This window comes from Pyrgilauda ruficollis, unplaced genomic scaffold (assembly GCF_017590135.1).
Source record: "Pyrgilauda ruficollis isolate IOZ18807 unplaced genomic scaffold, ASM1759013v1 scaffold20, whole genome shotgun sequence".
Taxonomy (NCBI): Eukaryota; Metazoa; Chordata; class Aves; order Passeriformes; family Passeridae; genus Pyrgilauda; species Pyrgilauda ruficollis.
This window is the reverse complement of record NW_024519207.1, coordinates 5,021,852-5,033,498: the sequence shown is the minus strand read 5'-3', so window position 1 is coordinate 5,033,498 and position 11,647 is coordinate 5,021,852.

The window sequence follows — 11,647 nt, the reverse complement described above, 5'->3', positions numbered from 1 at the left end:
TTCCTGCTGTTCCCAGGAGAAGATCCCTGGGTGCATCTGGAGACTGAGATGTCCAAATGGTAGAGTAGGATGAAGTTAGACTTGGAGAAACTTGGAGCCAGGTTGTGTCTGCACATAAGGCACAATGATCTCTTCTCTCTGCTGGGTGCTTCTTTGTTGGGGGTTCCTCCCAAGGAAACTTCAAATAGAAAGCATGAACTCTTTGGGCCTTTTTTGTCCTTTGCTGCAGAAAAGAAAATGGCCAAACAGCATAGACAATATCAAGGCCTCTGGGCCTTCATGTTTTTAGAATTAAACCACCAGAACGTCAGTAAATCCTCCTATGTCAGCATCATTTCAAAGCAAGAGTAAGAATCCTAGGGTTTACCTATGACCTAACTGCTCAGAAGCACAATTTTGTTTCCCTTAAAATTCAGGCTAAACAGTTTCAAGCCTCGAGAGAATTCACTTAGGCCTTGTCAAGTTCTGAAATCACTTTAAAAAAGGTAAATAATCTCTACTAAAGTGACTGTCCATCCTGGAGAGGTGTTTACTGGGGCCAACTAGAAGCAGAGCCTTGGGTAGTAGTCCCTCGACACCCCACGGAGCCCCATTCCCCTCCCAGCTGACCAACGCTGTTTGACAGTCTACTGCATCCTCATTTTCTGTGTATGCTACTGGGGAATAAAGGACTAAGGAGAGGCAAATTGTGCAAGGAACTGCTCCTGAAGATGGCTGGAAAGCTGCAGTCAGTCTGGCACAGCCCGCCTCCGACGCAGACCCACAGCAAGGGTTAATGAAATCAGAGTAGATCACAACACTCCTCTGGAGTGCCTGTGTTCTGCCATGCAGCAGCTGTGCCTTGTGAAGGGAAGGTCTGAAGCCTTAACTACAGCAAGAAAACCTTCCCTACAAAGAAAACACACAAGCAAAAAGGTGAGAGCTTAAAGTCTGACACCAGTGACTTTAAGCCATGTCTCAATAAGACAGGCAGCTTGTCTGGCCAGCATGCTATTCAGAGCTGATATCAAGTATTGATTTATTTCCAAGAAACCTTAATTACATTGTTCAAAGTCCTGAAAAAGAAAGAAGGTCTTGGAGTTATCAGCAATTTGACACCAGGCAACAGATAACAAAACCCATCAGTGATTTTGAACTGTTTTAATGCACTTCTTGATATGTTTCTTAGAAAAAAACAAAACAAAACAAAACAAAAAAAACCCAGGACACAATCATCAACAGATATGCTCTTTTAATCTAACTAACCAATGCAGCATGCTGGCAGCAGCTTGTTCCATTACCTCCTCACATTGTCGAGGCTTTATGCTTCACTTATCTGAACAGATGAGCAGACAACCTCTATTTCCAGAGCATCCTTTGGATTTTTTTGGTGTTTTGAATTAGTGATGCAAATCTAATTTTGCCAAAACAGGCCTAGACTTCATTACTGAAGGAGCACTTTCTATATGGATTAACAAGGCTGCATTGTGTCAGTCTGATGTAAGGTGCAGAAATGCCCGATTTATCAGAATATTAAATGCAAGAGCCTGTTGTGGTTTCTCTGTAGCCTGCAGAGTCTACCTTTGCAGTTCTGCAGCTGAATTCCCTTCATCAAACACCTCATTACCTTGGCAAAGTGAAGGGAAATAGCAACTTAAATACTTCAGGAATATGCTGCTTATACATTCACTCATGAGCTGCAGCCATAGGAATCAGACAAGCACCACACCATATATTTTGTTTAATAGAAAATCAAACCAGAAAAAAATATATTCCTGTTGAGTCTGGGATGTTGCTCCTGACAGAAATGAGTGTGAGGGACAAGGAATGATGTTGGTAAAGAATTCAGTATTTTTATACTGGGGTACCTGAGAGCATGTCTGAGGTGTGTGCTCCCACTCTGTGCTGAAATAAAACATGGGTATGTGCCACCCACCCCCATCAGGCTCTGGTGTCTCCAGTGGGTGTGTGGGCTGGGCAAAAGCTCTGACAGTCTGAAAAGTCTCTCTTCTGGACTTCCAAGGGAATACGATCCCACAGTATCCCCCATGCTATTCCACAATTTAAACATAGACCAAATTTTCTTTCTGACTGAGTAAAATTTGAGTGACCTTGTAGAATTGCTTCTTCTTTCGTGGATCAGCTATTTTATGTAAATCAGTGTGGGGAATTTTTATCTATTTAGCAAAGCGTTTGTAATGGAACAAACATTGGAAATTACAGATGTAATTCTGTAGAATTCCAATAGAAGGAAGCACCTAGGAACACAGGAGCAATCTTCAGGGTCTTGCAAGCCAACATACCATCCCTTGTGACACTGTCCATTTGCAGTGAAATTGCCAAAGAAGAGAAAACTAAATTGTAAAATATCTCTGTGCAGTAGGGATAATGCATAATCCCTTTAGCACAGGGTCACTAGGAACAGGATTTAGGGCTATTGAGGCTTCAGAAGTCATATTTTATCTTGAAAAACCTCTGCCTCAGAGGAATCATTGCATGGAAACTCTGTACCTCTCAAAACAGAAAATGCTCCCAAATTTATCTGGAAAGCCTTTGTCCTTGTTAGCATTTTAGCTGTGGCAAACAGGGAATGGTTGCCAGCAATCAGCTGAGCAGCTGCCCCACCGATGAAAGAGCTGAGGGATGGTGACCTCTGATTTTGTGGCTCATGTGCTGTAAAGCTCTGCTGTGCTCAGGACTGATATACCTGCCACAACCCACAGGAAAGAACACTGCCATGAGCTGTTGTGTGCAAACCCAGAGCTGTTATGCAAGACTTAATTTTCCAAAGAACTGTAAACTCCAGTGAACTGTGTATCTTCTCTGTCTGTTGTTGTTTATGTGCCTATTGATTTATCTATCCATCCATCCACCCAAAAGTAACTCACAGCTAGAGACTTCTCAAATGTGGTACAAGTGTTTCCATGTTCCTACTTCCATTCTCCCAGGAGTTATTTTTCTGGCAGTTCACAAAACTCTTTGTCAGTATCTATTAAATAAAAAAAAAACTTAATTGCACAGAACTGGTAGTGATTTGCTGATGGAACTCTGTCTACTGGTTACAAAGATTATCAAAAATCACTGGCAACTTAATTTTGAGATAAAAATTGAAATAGAAACTGTGGATTTTTTAATTATACTGAAACAAAAGTCACTGCATTTTCAAAATGTACCTTCATTTATATATACTGCTAATCACCCCTTTAACCAAAGGGAAGAGCTACTGCAGTAAACCATATGGGGGTTTGAACAGCTGGAAGAAAAGGGTCTTCTTATTAGGGAAATAATGGGAATAGGTAGAATTCAAGTTCTTTGTTTGTTTTAGACTGCCCTACAGCAGATTCTACAGGGATGCCAGGAGCAGAGAGCATCCTCAAAGATACTTGAATCTCACTTTAAATCTCCTTGAAGTTCCTCCCCAATGCAGAAACATTTGAGCATCCCAGCAAGTCCTGTCTGTGCCAGTGAGCTTTGAAGACCTGACCTTGAGGGTCCTTGGCCCAGATTGGTAGACACATATAACTCTCACTGAAATGGGACTAAACAGGGGTTAGTGAGGTGATGAAGAGTCAGTTCCTCATTTGCACGGTCTAACTCAAAAAGGTATGGGGACATAAAACTGGGGCACTATCAATTGCAAATCATTATGTGAGATCAGCATTGAAGGCCAAATCTAAGGCAGGCAGATCTGATGATGCATCACTCAAAGGGAGCAGGCAACAAAATGTTCCTGATCTTTGAAGATACTACATGCTCATACACTTGCATAAAATTGTCTTAAAGAGGATACAATTATTTTAATGATATCCCTAAGCTGGATCTGGGCAGGTGCAAGTGGCAACTTGTATTTCTGTATTTCTGCTTAAGACCATTCAAAAAAATAGATTTTGAAAGTTGTGATTTTACTAAGAACATTAACTCAGCTGGCATCCTGAATGCTCACGGCAGAGTAGAATAAAATCTAGTGACTTTGGTGGTCAAACAAAGCAGTCAGCAGTTTCTACTTGAAGAAAGGAGCTCAAGGAAAGACAGAATGTCTTTTTCTGTGTCTGGAGGTTTTCTTGTTGTATGCTGTTTTGGGGGATTTTTTTTGGTGGGGTTTTTGGGGTTTTTTGTGTTCTTTTTGTTTTGGTTTTGTTTTTTTTTTTGGTGGGGTTTTTTGGGTTTTGGGTTTTTTTGTATTTTTTTGGTTTTTTGGTTTTGGGTTTGGTTTGTTTTTGTTTTTTTTTTTTTTTTTTTGTTTTTTTTTTTTTGGTTTTTTTTTTTTTTTTTGTTTTTTTTTTTTTTTGTTTTGTTTTTTTGGTTTTTTTTGTTTTTTTTTTTTGTGGTGACTAAATTGCAATTGATCCTTATCCAGGTTTAATCTGTGTGTGTGATTTTCCTCAAGGCCATTTTGTATTATGCAGACCTGAGTAAGTGTGCCCTGGCTCCTCTTATTTATTGTACATGGTATGTTTTCCATTTGTACCTATCCTGGGCAGAAGTGCAAGATTACTCAAGCAGCATCACAGCTTTTCTTCATTCAGCTGGTCTAAGTGTAAATGATTGAATAAATTAAACATAATTAAACATAAAATTAGAGTTAAGCCATATTAGACATTTTGTTCCCAGTCTTCAAGCTCTGAAAAATAAAAAGAACTTATGTTTTCTGAAACCATGACTCTTATCTCAAGATTAATTTCTGTGTTCCGTTCCTTCCTCCCCTGCAGCCTTTTGGGCCCAACTGCCTGAAATTTTTCTTATCTCTCTTCCTAAAATGGACCATATCTCCTTCCCACCACCTCTTTCTCACAAGCATTTGTACAGCCATTCCTTTCCACGACAGGAAGCCTGAGACGGGTCTGCTCTCGTGATGATTGTCGGAAGAATCAAGCTGTTTAATTTCTGGTTTGCATTCCCTGCTGGCCCTGCTTTGACAGCCTCTTGAGGTTCCTCCCAACCTGAGTAGTTCATTGAGACGAGTCCTGAGACACTGACCCCAGGATCACCTCACCAATTGTCTGCAGTCGTGCTCCAGCATTAACCAAAAATGCACATCAGCATCACACACAGAAAGTGCAGGTAGAGGTACAGCTGCCTAAAATCTTTGTGGAAAGGCAGTAGTGGCAGGCCTGATAGAAATGTTGCCCAGCCCCTTGATCTTGTCAGTTCTTTACACACAGCGAGAGCTGCCTGCATTGCACGTTTGGGAGAGCTGCAAGGTGGAAAGACAGACAGGGCTTCTCTGAAGTCAGCTACGTGTGGGATTTTATTGCAGTGCAAAAATCTGGTGTTGTGCTGGGTGCTGCAGCGTGCGTGCTAGAGAAGTCCACTTGTAAACACACTCACAGTGCCCCTGCGTCCAAAGCAGGCAGGAACATGTGCACTGAAACCACTTATGCTGTGGAAAGGAAAGGAACACAAACAAACAGCCCCAGGGCTTGCTTGCGTCTGGTCTAGAAGCAGACTTCCTGTGAGATAAAGAAAACTGCTGAGAGTTTACGGCTTGATCCTGACCTGCTCATAACTCCAGGTTCCCAGGAACCTTAGGAGTGATTTGCAGAAAAGACTGACTCCTCTGCCATCACCCAGGTACAAAAATTTGCATTATGTTAATTACTGCATTTGGCACATTTGAGAGGTTTTTCAATCATCTCTTCTGCTGATGATATATATACTAAGTCAGAAGTGGGAAGGTCCCAAATTAGCTAAGTGCTTCCCTTCATTTGAGGATGACTCATTATTCCCAATCCTGTGGGAATACACAACATTCAATAGAAGACTGAGAAATAAGGTTCTATCAGGTCATATTTCTCAAATCCTCTTGAACTCCTGTTAAGATCTGAAACTGAGAAACCTATTTAAAGCCATTCAATTTCACCCATTACTAATTTTATTTATGCTGAAATACTTTCAAATAATATTTAACCAGTGTGCAAGCAATAGATGGTAGGTAGGTAGGTAGGTAGGTAGGTATGTAGGCAGCAGGATAATTTATGACCCAGAGAAAGCTGTAAGCCAGTTTTACTAGTTATAAATGATGCTCTTTGAGTTTCAGATCTTTGACACTTTAAATCCCACTTAACATATATGATGATTTAGCCCATAAACCAATTCTGCCCTGAGACAATGTGTTTCCTTGATTAAAGGGTTACTTAAGGGAATATTTAATATAATCATATAACAGTAAACCTCTTTTACTTAGCAAATAATTCCAGATATCCAAAGCTGTGTCAAACCAAGGTTGCACTGACAATCCCGTATCTGCTTCATAGAAACCACATTTCTCTTTTTTACACTGGATTTTTAGAAAGCAGTAATAAAATATTGAAAATGTGAATAAATAAAAATATTCAAGCCTTTCTTGGAAAAATAAAAGGAGTTTATAAGTAGCTGGACATATTTTCGGATATATGGATGTATGCCATTATATCACAGAAATGGGGATATGGAGCACTGGAAGGGATCTCAAGAATTTTCTGGCTGGAGTGTACCTAGGCTGTGTGACTGAGGATTTATTACTGAGGATATATAAAACCATTTCTAGGATGTTCATGAAGGCAGCTCATCTATTTTTGAGATAAACCTATCCATGCAGATGGTTGCAAAAAAGCCAGTAGACAATGCTGAAAAAATAGGCAACATGAGAGATAGGGGTATAGGAAAGGTGGTGAGAAACCAGAAAGAATGGCACTGGGATCTGAATGTGAATTAGGTATGTCTGTGTGATGAGAGGAGGATAAAACACCAGCGGTAACTATGTTATCCATGACACTGGGTGACGCCAGCACACTCATCCAAAAATCTCTTAGGAGAGATTTTTCTAAGAGCTGGTCTCTAACCAGTTCTTAGAAAACCCAGTGAAGGTGAGCAGTGTAGTGCTCTAGTAATTTTCTTGCCAATGTTTTATTCCTCAGGGCTTGCCGTAGAAAAATGTGAGGGCTGGGCACTCAAATTCAAATCAAGATTCCTCTACCAGCTCTTCCTGGATTTCATCAATTTCCTGGCTATGCTCATGCATCTGTGAGCCACTGAGTGCAGGTGGTTTGGCCTCTGTGCAGTGGCAGAAACTCAAGTCTCCTGTCCTGCCCACATCATGGCCATGTCCTGCTGTCCTGTGCAGGGGTTCTGCCACAGAACAGGGACCAGACCAAGAGACAAGCTCCATGAAGTCTTTGTCATAGGTGTGCCAATGCAGCAGCAACATCAGTAGGTTCTTCAGACAACTCCTGGCATGTCGCCTTTGGATGTGGATCACTGTAAAGACAGACACAGCAAGAAGTCAGATTGGTCAGTCAAACGAGATACCTTTTTTTCCTAAACACTATGTCTTCCTCATTCTGTTCTTGCATGTACAAACTTCTGATTTCCTCTTCTGTTATTCTAGTAACCATCTATGTCTATTTTTACTTTAAGCACTTAATAGTGCCTTTTTCTTCCTTTATAGAAAACTGGATTGATATCCAAGCCTAACTGAGGGGTTTTCCAGAATCTATTTTCTTTTAGTGACTTTTAAATATAAACCTCAGTCCCACTTCCCCCCTTGTATTCCCTTTTCAATCTCCAACTCTGATGTTTTCAGTAATTCCTATTTTTTTCCCCTCTTAACATTTTGAGTTGCATTTATGCATACTGAACTGCAGTCCACTACCTTTTGCAGACTGTGTAGTATTAATTTATGAGCCATAAGCTGGAAACTGCTGCTGTTACCATCTTCTATCTGTTCTAGTAACAGCAAAATTTAATTCATTTGCACCTGAGATTGTGTGTGTTACAAAACACTGTGGGAGCAGAGGTTGTCAGAAATTGCCTGGGGAGCCCAGTAATCATATAAAACAGTCTTTTTTTTTTCTTTTTTTTTTTTTGTTTTAACAAGAAGGAAAAAAAGCTCTTTTTTTTTTTTTTTTTTTTTTTTTTTTTTTTAACAAGAAGGAAAAAAAGCTGTTTCTGATCCATTTTGGTTGCTGTGAAGGTGTTCCCCAATTTATGCTGTGCACCCACATTTCACTCAGACCCACATGTTTTCAAAAAGCCCCATTCATAGAAACCTAGGGATGGGAATGCAGAGGTCAGCACTGGTGCTCCTTGGGATGGAGAGAGGTCGGCAGCAGCTCTCTCCGTGACTCAGCCTGCTGGAAATGACAGCCAGGCTCTTGCTTTGTCCTTCCCATGACACAGCAACCTCAGAGGCAATCTTGGAGGAAAAGTCAGCATCATTCACAAGCCCATGTTCTCTGTGCCCATCCTCAAGTGGCTGGCAGAGATGAGATTGCTTGGCTCAGCAGCTGCCTGTTTTTTTCTGCCAAGTGGAAATGGACCCAATCACTTTCATGCAGGCAAGCTTTACCTTGGCTATGTTCCTTTAAATCAAAGCATTTGCAGTTCAGTAAGAGCAAGTATAAAGTGCAAGTGCAATGAAAGCCCAGAGTTCCTTTCAATATGGAAATGTTTCTGAACACTATTCAAATTAAATTTCATAAGAAGAAATCCATAGTTCCATGAAATTTATAGATGCATTATAGACAAAGAAGTATATTGCAGTTTAGTTGATTTAGTGTTGATCCTTTGGGCGTCACTCAGCAGAGTAAAGGAGGAATGTGATTGGAAATACACTGGAGGGGATTCAGGAGTATGCTGGCAGCACCAAGTTTCATCCAATTTGTGGGGATTTTCACTCTGCTTGGATACTGTAACTAACTGGGTTTACTATCGAATTACATTTCTCTGGATCTCATGTAAATCTCAGAACTAATGAAAATAAATGCAAACATAGTGACTTTTGCCTCACTGTGCTCCCATTAAGCCTTCAGCTATTCTGACATAATTTGTTTCTCTTTTACCGTCTCTGTTTTTACGGGCTGCGCATGGAGACCAAAGCTTCCATACCACGGGAGGACGCACACGGAAACAGCCCACTGGGGAGCAATCCCAACAGCGCCGCTGGGTGGATTTCAAACGAACCCTCTTGTCTGGGACCACTTACTGGGTCTGTGGGGCTGACCTCAGTGTCAGGGCTAAAGGAAGGCTCTGGGAGCTTGGAGTGTATGCGGGCTCTTGAGGACCCCCCAGCTCAGAGGGACAAGAGGTTTGCATGCCCTGTCTGTGGGCACAGCAGACAACACTGGCTCCAGCAGGTTACGTAGTAGGAGCTGCTGGCCCATATAACAAAAACTGGCAATAAAGATAAGTGGCAGTCTGGGCGACTCTTCCTGCCCATTGTGGTGGATGCATTCAGGAAAAACAAAATAGAAAAAGCCATTTCTTATTCTCATGAATTAGATGCCTTACCTTCCATTAGGCACCAGAGGAGAGAGCCAAAGGAGTGGCATCCTGGTGACTGCACACAGATAGGCTTGCTTAACGTAGCGTGCAAAAACTTGCAAAAACCCACCCTGGAGCCTGTGGCAGAGGTATTGGTAAGCAGACACTTGAAAAGGCTGGGTGCTTGTTAATGTTTAACAAGCACGTCCTCATCTGACTCAGTGGTGTTGAACTTTGTTTATCTAATCCCTAAATTCTCCAAGAGAAAAAAAACTCTGTTAGTCTATGACAAATAAGTAAAGTGGAGGACCTGGAAGAATCTTGCTGAATTTTCTGTGTCGTAGTAAAGCAGCCTATTCTACACAGCCTTCTCTTTATGAGATGAAGCAATATTTTAGACTGATTCAAGCAAATCTTATTCCCTCTAACATCATGGTGAAAGACGTAATGTTTGTCTGTCCTGGGGTTTGCAAATGGATTAGAGAGCTGTCTTCAAATTACCATTTCTGCCAGACTCATCTGCAGTAGAACTCAGGAACAAGTGAGGAGGCACTGTTTTGAGCCAGAATTAGTTTAATTTTAGACAGGCTCTCATAGTTCAAATCTAAGGCCAAACCATGCCTAAATGGAATATAGCTGTGGGAAATGTGTAGGTTTTCTAGCAACTTTTCAATAATCAGATTTCTATTCTATGGAAAATATAGGTTTATCCCTTCTCCTGAAAATAATCCTTGTGGAATTCTGTGGGTTTGTTCTCCCAGTTTAGGCATTAGGGCAAAGGTTCTTTCTATGGGGAATGACACCAAAATCCTGATTTGGCTGACCAAGGAGTTGCTTTCAAGCAGGATTAAACAATGGGTCTCAACCAAGTCTACAGGAGTAGGATCCAGCGTCATATTAAGGGCCCGGATTTCAGAGCTCATCGAAGTCTTCATGGCTCAGGCAGAGTGAGTGTCACAGCTGCTCACAGCTCTGTTTCATAAAATCCATGTCAAAAGTGGGACCATGAGTGGTTTTGCTTGATAGCAGTGTGGGCTGCAGAACACATTCCCACAGTATGGAGCTCCAGTCAGAGGGAGAATCTCCCTGACATCTGCTCTAACAGGATTTATGAGAACCGTAGCACTTAATGAAGCTGCAAGTGCTATTTTTAGACTATGGCATGAGTAATTCTGCCAGGTTTCTTTGATATAGAACAGTAATTTCCTTTAAAAGCTCTTGCCTGGTTTTACAATATCACTGCCCATCCATGCTTCATGGTTTTGATTTTGTCTTCCTATTCTGACTTTCACCTTTTCTGGTTGCCGTGGTGATAGCAACACAAACATCTCCAAAGGATGAGCTACTTCTCTTGGAAGAAGAGCATCTTACTGTGCACATCAGGACTGCAGAAATGTTTAATGCAATTTTGACCACATGGTAAACTTGTTTGGTGGGTCATAAAGCACAAATCACCATCTGGGTCCAAGGTCATGTCAGTTCCATTGAGGGAACAGTTTATTTTATTCTTTTTCATTCTGAGGACTACATTTTGGTTTTTACTCAGGCCAAATCAGGGGTATAACTTATGAAGAGTATTTGGCAATCAAAAGAACTATTTACAGACTAAGTAGAATATTTACTGCCAAAAGAAGCTTCTCCTCAGATTCAGATCTAAATCAGCTTGACTGTATGACTTCAGAAACATGTTTCATCCCTTTATCCTCCAGATCATAGCGATTTTCACGTAGGAGGTTGAACAAAACACCTCAGCCCCTCTACAGAGAACTTACAGTTGTCAGCATACACCACAAATGCAATTCCACATCTGATGAAACTGGGGAGAAACTGTGCAAATAACTTGATCAGAGTGTATGTAGGAGATGAGTGCCAGAACCTGGAAAGGGCCCGTCCATGGACTGCATGGGCCTGCTCCCGTGCTCAGACTGCTTGAATGAAATCCTTCAGCAAACATAGTGCTGGTCTCCAAAGCAGCTTGAACATGATCAACAAGGATCTTGCAATGTTCCTGCCTTGGAAAAGCACCTCAGTACTGGATGTTTGGTACAGGATGGTGTGTAGCAACCTTCCCGCCTCTGTGCTAAAAAATCTCAAACAATGCTTGAGGGTGGGCTTCTTCTGAGCTGCTGCACTACTTTCCTGTAGGAGGGAATTGTTGGACCACAGTTGGACCTAGGAAAAGAAAAAAAGGTTTGTTGCAAATATATATTAAGGTTGGAGTCAGAAATATCCTTCCAACACGAAGATGGGCAACCTCGTCCATTGTAATCTAGAGACAAACCCAGGATGGTATCCCTTCTCATTTTCAGCATGCAAAGAGTTAAAGCAATATACTTTCAAATGTCCCTAGCTTCAGGCTCACCTCCTCCCACTCCTGGTCCCCTGCCCTATATTCTGGAACTGTAACTGGTGACGAAGATTCGAAAGG